The following is a 6,530-nucleotide window of genomic DNA, read 5'->3' as shown; positions in this document are numbered from 1 at the left end:
ATATTAATGACGCACAATATTTTGCACAATAAATAATGAAATCATTTAAAGAAAGATATTAAATGTGTATTGTCAAAAAATGATTTGCATATGATATGATTTTAACTTGCGAAAGTAATCTATATTAAAAAGGTAAGTTATTAAAAACAAATAACATAATTAGAAACATTAAAATATTTTGTAAGCAATATAATAAATATGATATCAACATGCGCAAGTTTACCGTTTGAATAATAAGGAAAGTTTTTAATATTTGTCTTAATTCTAAATCTTGCCCAATGGTAAACTAAATCGATAAAATTTAGTGCTTTCAACTTGCGCAAGTAATCCATATTGTGAATAAGTGATTTGCATATTTAATGATTTCAACTTGCGCAAGTAATCCATATTAGAAAGGTAAGTTATTAAAAACAAATTTTGTCAATAAGTTATTTGCATATTTAATGATTTCAACTTGCGCAAGTAATTCATATTAGAAAGGTAAGTTATTAAAAACAAACAACCTAATTAGTAGGGGTGGACACTTTACCTGATATCCAAAGTGGCACCCGAACTCGATCCGAAAAACCCGAACTGAAATTCGAATCGAAGTAGCAAAATACCCGAACGGGTATTGAATAAGGAGAGATTGGATACCCGAACCCGAACGGATAATACACGAACCCGAATGGATATCCGAAGATAACCAAACATATATATAATTAACCTTATATTTCTAGTTTACATCTCTCATTTTATATAAAATATTTATATTGATACTACACATACTTTAAGTTCATATGATATACATACAATTACGGAAAAAAAAATGATTTGCTACTCCAAAATTAACAAAAAGTTACATCCAATTTTTTTTTAAAAAATAACTAAATTAATGCCTTTTTAGTTTTAAAATATTATGTCCAAATCTATTAACCATTCAATCTATTAAAATAAAAAATTAGTTAACTGAAAGTTATATTTTTAAATATAAGAAACTTGAGAAATGAAAATTTTAAATTTTTTTTCAAAATCTAAATATTCGAACCCGATCCGAAATAACCGAATCCGAACTAAAATTACCCGAACCCGACCCGAATTACAGAAATACCCGAACGGGTTCTACACCTCTATACCGAAATACCCAAAAATCCGAAATACCCGACCCGAACCCGAACGGGTACCCAAGGCTAAACTAAATCGATAATTATTTTCTCTAGCTATATATGGGCTTAACGAAATCAACAATAGTTTTGGGCTTGTCTACATAAGCAATTGATTAAAATAAATGAAAAATAAAATTCAAAAAAATCGACCAATAGAATTATAACAATTTTTTTGAGAAGCTCTATATTAATGCAATGTCAGCAGAAATCACTAAAGTGACTTTTCTTTTAATATATAGAGGGATGTATAGATAATTTACTGATTTCTAGACTATACCATTACTATTGGTAATTCTATACTCAAATGAAAACACAATTTCTCATTTTTTATCTTTCTAAAAAATTCCCCTTTATATATATATATATATATATATATATACTCTTAGAAAATGTAGCAATAAAAGTGCTATCCACCTGAAAAATGTCAACATCATCACAAAAAACTGAAGAAAACTTGTAAAACTTGCAAGGTAAAATGTCAATTGTGGTGGTTCACTCACTTTTGCACACCGTAAAAGTAACAAAAATGTTGGGAAAACGGCTAATTCATACATCAACACAGTCCAGCGGTCCCGATCAGTACATAAACACATAAGTTGTGCAAATACATACATGAACACGTAGTTAATTCAAATCTCATACACGAACTAACAAAATTCGGTTTTTGCATACATTGACCAATTATCCGTTAGTCAATCGTAACAGAATCTGAATTGTCCGTTATATACTGGTTACGTGGCTTTTTACGTTTTTAAATAATGAATAAATTAATAAAAAATTAAAAGAAAGTTAGAAGGGGGAATCGAACCTGGGTCTGACCAATACACATCGCAGGCTAAACCACTGTGCCAAGGCAGATTTATTATTTGTAGTCCCGATGATTTCATATTTATACCTAATGGATATTTCATTCACATATTTTTTTTTGTGGTTGACCTTATCATCCAAATTGTTCAGAAAAGAGACTTATCATCCAAACAAAATGAAAAAATATTCAAATATTCTTTTGTGGAAGAAATAACATTTTTATATATTAAAAAAAATAAAATAATAATATATATTATTAAAAAGGGGTCACATACATTGAAATTGTTTCTAGCTTTACTATATTTTTGTGAGATAGAGATCGAGAGATCATTCTCTTGCTGAAATTTTCTAATTTCCTCTTGTTTGAATTTGAGTTTATTTGCAAACTTTTATGTTTCTAACGTTCTCTTACAATTACTGGAAACTGAAGAAAAATTTACTCAAAATTTAAACAAAAGCAAATTAAAGATTTCAACAAGAGAACGAACTAGTTCAAAAAGGGAATTGATATTACTAAGGATTATGGATCGGTTTAGCGGAACGCGCCGGTGTGGTAGTTGAACGAAATTAGACGTGAGTTATGTTTTGTTCAATTTAAGCTTGTAATGGACATTTGAATTTTTGTTTATCGGGTTGATTATTAAAAGTAAATATTATTTTTAAAAATAGAGATTCACAAAAAGATAATAAAGGTAGAAGACAACTCCAATGTACGTAACTCTTTTTAATAATATATATTATTTTATTTTATTTTATTTTTTCGAATATACAAAAAATAATTTCTTCCACAAGAAAAGAAAAAAGAGAACAAAAAAGTATTTGAATTTGTTTTGGAACAATTTGGATGATAAGTCAAACATGGAAAGAAAAAAAAAAAAATATGTGAATGAAATATCTGTATAAATACAAAACAACTGGGACTATAAACAATAGGATGAGTCTGACACAATGGTTTCATTTTCTGATGGTTATATCTCAAACCAGGGTTTGACTCCACCTTGTAACCATCATTTAATTTTTTTTATTAATTTATTTATTATTTAAAAACGTAAAAAGCCACGTAAGCGGTATATAACGGACAGCTCAGATTCCGTTACGTTTGACTAACGGATAATTGGTCAATGTATGCAAAAACCGAATTTTGTTTGTTCAAGTATGATATTTGAATTAACTACGTGTTCATGTATGTATTTGCACAGCTTATGTGTTTATGTACTGATCGGGAGCGTTGGACTATGTTGATGTAGGAATTAGCCGATTTGGTTGAAAAAGAAAATCAATCAAGTTTGGTGTTCCGCACGCTTTCAAACGTTCACACGTACGAACGATGGTCAGTCATCTTATAAACTCTCATCATACATAATATCTCCCAATCGGAGAACAACAACAAAAAAAGCCCAGTAATAAAGGCACAGTTAATCTCAGCCGTCGGATCATCATTCGTTTCACAGATCTTCTTCGTCTTCTCGAAAAGCCCTTCCCCTCTTGGCTCACCTCGCCGGCGAGCCCTTTCCCTCGGTAGGTAAAGTACTGAATTCGATTTCACCGTTCAATTTCTCGGTTCGGAGATTCTGGAGCCGCCGCGCCTGCATTACCCTGTTTAGCTTTTCGATTGATTTCGAATCTGATTGAGAATCTTTGTATTTGGATCCCCGCATCTAGGGTTTATGCTTTTTGAATCATCGAGTTCTTTTGTTCGTACTTTGATTCTAGGGTTCTGTTGAACATGTGTAGATTGTATGACGATGAGGACTAGTATTATCAGCAATCAAGCTTTACATTCTCAGAATTAGCAATTGTATCAATCGTAGTAGTAAGCTTCTTCTTCGTTTTACTTGTCATCTGTAAATGGGCTGTTTACATTCCACGGCTGCGAGAGAATATCCTGGACATGAGAACCCTGTCAAGCTAGCCTCAGAGACAGCTTGTAAGTTTAACTTGCACCACACGTTTCATCTTCTTCTACTTTGCTCGATAATGTCCAAAAGCATGAGCTTAAAGATCGCTCTTTTATCATTGCGTCCTGGTTTATGAATTGTAGCTAACTCAACGTATCTGTTTTGGCCAAAACAATCTCAAAACTATCTTTTATTCATACTCTGTTTGATCTGCAACTTTGTTCATTCTATTTCCACTAGTTTCTTGGATCATCCACTTCATAGCTTGGTGCTGTGTAGTATATACTTTTCCTGTACTATCCAATTGAATCTTGATCATAGTAATCTGAAGAAGCGTCTCTTCACCATTCTTTATTGCTATATACTATTGTTTTTACTGAATTGACTTGATCTTAATGACTAATCTCCCTGTGATGGCTTTTTTTTTCCAGTTAGTGTGAGTGAAGTTGAGGCATTGTACGAGTTATTCAAGAGCATAAGCAGCTCCGTTGTTGATGATGGCTTGATTAACAAGGTACTACTGATAATCAATGCACTATTAGATCCATATTTCATAATATACGTCAACTTTGTTGACTTTCACCAATTTATTATTAGGTGACAATTGTGTCCCATACTGATCTGTTGGCTCCTTATTGCTCACCAAGTCCTTTTATTGACAGTTGACTTCGTTTGTTGTTCTGTTTTTTTTTTATTGGTTTGGTTTTGAAAATTGAAGTTTTCTTGGCCCACTTTTGGATATTGTTACTTAATTTCTCGACCAACTTGTATTGCAGGAAGAGTTTCAACTTGCTTTGTTCAAGAACAGAAAGAAGGAAAATTTGTTTGCCAATAGGGTAAAAGTCTTCAAGAACATTTGACTTAAAGATTGGTTCTGTACTAAATGATAATATCCCCTCTTTTGCAGATATTTGATTTGTTTGATGTTAAACGAAAAGGAGTCATTGATTTTGGAGACTTTGTGAGATCACTCAATGTTTTCCACCCGAATGCTTCTCTAGAAGAGAAAACAGACTGTAAGTTGACCATAAATGACTTTATTGGATCACTCAGTATATCTTCTTTTAATCCTTCCAGCGATTTTTTATTCACATTGCTTTGTATTATATCTCAGTCACGTTTAGGCTTTACGACATGGACTGCACGGGCTACATTGAGCGCCAAGAGGTATACATTTTTATTTATTGTTTTCAGTTTCAAAAATGTTCTCACAACTGATCTCATGAATGAATGTTCTTGATTCTGAATCATTTAGTGAACGATTCCTTGCTGACATTCATAATCGTGTGTATGATGTTGGTAGGTGAAGCAAATGTTGATTGCCCTTCTCTGCGAATCTGAAATGAAACTAGCTGATGATACCATAGAAGCGATACTCGATCAGGTTTCTTGTTTATTTACAACTTCTACTTCTGCGAAAGCAAAGACTCTAACTTTATAAAACTCATGTCCTTTGCTTTTCGTAAACAGACATTTGAGGATGCAGATGTGGATCGGGATGGGAAGATTGGTAAGACAGAATGGAGCGACTTCGTAATCAAGAACCCGTCTTTGCTTAAAATAATGACTCTTCCATACCTGAGGTTTGTGTTTACCTTACTATCATAAACGTATCAACTTGTTTAAATTTTGGTGCCGTTTTGTAAGCTCGAGGTCTGTAATTTCAATTGCAGGGACATAACGACCACGTTTCCAAGTTTTGTCTTTAACTCGGAGGTTGATGAGATTGCGACGTGACCAAACAAGTTGGTCTATAGAGAGACCAAGTTGTAGGCTGGACCGAGAACAAGACCGATTGTTACAGTGTTTATGTAGTACCATTCTCTTGTACTTTTTCGTTTCTGGTTTTCAATTTCAGTGTCACTTACAGCATCTTGATATATTAAGTTGCAGTTCTACGAAAAAATCAATACCAAATCTCATTTCTGATTAAAGATTTGAAAGTATATTTGATCTTTGGTAGGAAATCTTATGACAGTTCAAACACAAGACAAACATTCTGGTTGGGAGACTAAATCTCCATGTATAGTCTTAAGTGTTTTCTTAATAACAATATAAAAATACCCAATTTTTTAAATTTTTAATTAATAACTTTACAATACTATTGTTTTTAATATTGAACATTCTGTAAAAGATGCATCTGTTTATTTGCAGTTAGACAAGTATAAAAACTATGACTTTTGGAAAGTGTCCTAGAGTTTATTGCTGTGGCCAACCTTGTCTTCCGGTTGGTCAATCGGATTTACCTAGATTAAGCACGGTTAAGATATGACTTATTGTTAGGTTCACGTCCTAGGGTGAATCTTTAGGTTCACCAACCAATATGATTGTTTTATTTTATATTCAATATTTTTTAAAAAAGAAAACAAAATATTGTCAAATTATATTATATTTTAAAATTAAAAGGTAAAAAAAAAATAGTAGTAATTACAAAAAAAAAATTTTACGTCATCAGCATAACATTAAACCCTAAACCCTAAATTCTAATCCCTAAACCCTTAATCCTAAACCCTAAACCTTTGGATAAACCCTAAACTCTAGGATAAATCTTAAACTCTAAATCAAAATCACTATACACTAAAACACTCAAGTAGGTTTAGGGTTTTAGTGTTTTTTTATTTAGAGTTTAGGACTTATCCAAGAGTTTACGATTTACCCAAGGGTTTAGGGTTTACCCAAG

The 6,530-nt window shown here is 32.1% G+C and overlaps 1 pseudogene; it reads left to right on the top strand.

Moving 5' to 3' along the window:
* Positions 1-3,279: 3,279 nt before the first annotated feature.
* LOC125599311 lies at positions 3,280-5,784 on the top strand (annotated as a pseudogene).
* The last annotated feature ends 746 nt before the right edge of the window (positions 5,785-6,530 follow it).

Source organism: Brassica napus, unplaced genomic scaffold (assembly GCF_020379485.1).
Source record: "Brassica napus cultivar Da-Ae unplaced genomic scaffold, Da-Ae ScsIHWf_182;HRSCAF=326, whole genome shotgun sequence".
Classification (NCBI taxonomy): domain Eukaryota; kingdom Viridiplantae; phylum Streptophyta; class Magnoliopsida; order Brassicales; family Brassicaceae; genus Brassica; species Brassica napus.
Note: the sequence above shows the minus strand (reverse complement) of the source record. Positions and strands in the feature narration are given on the sequence as shown.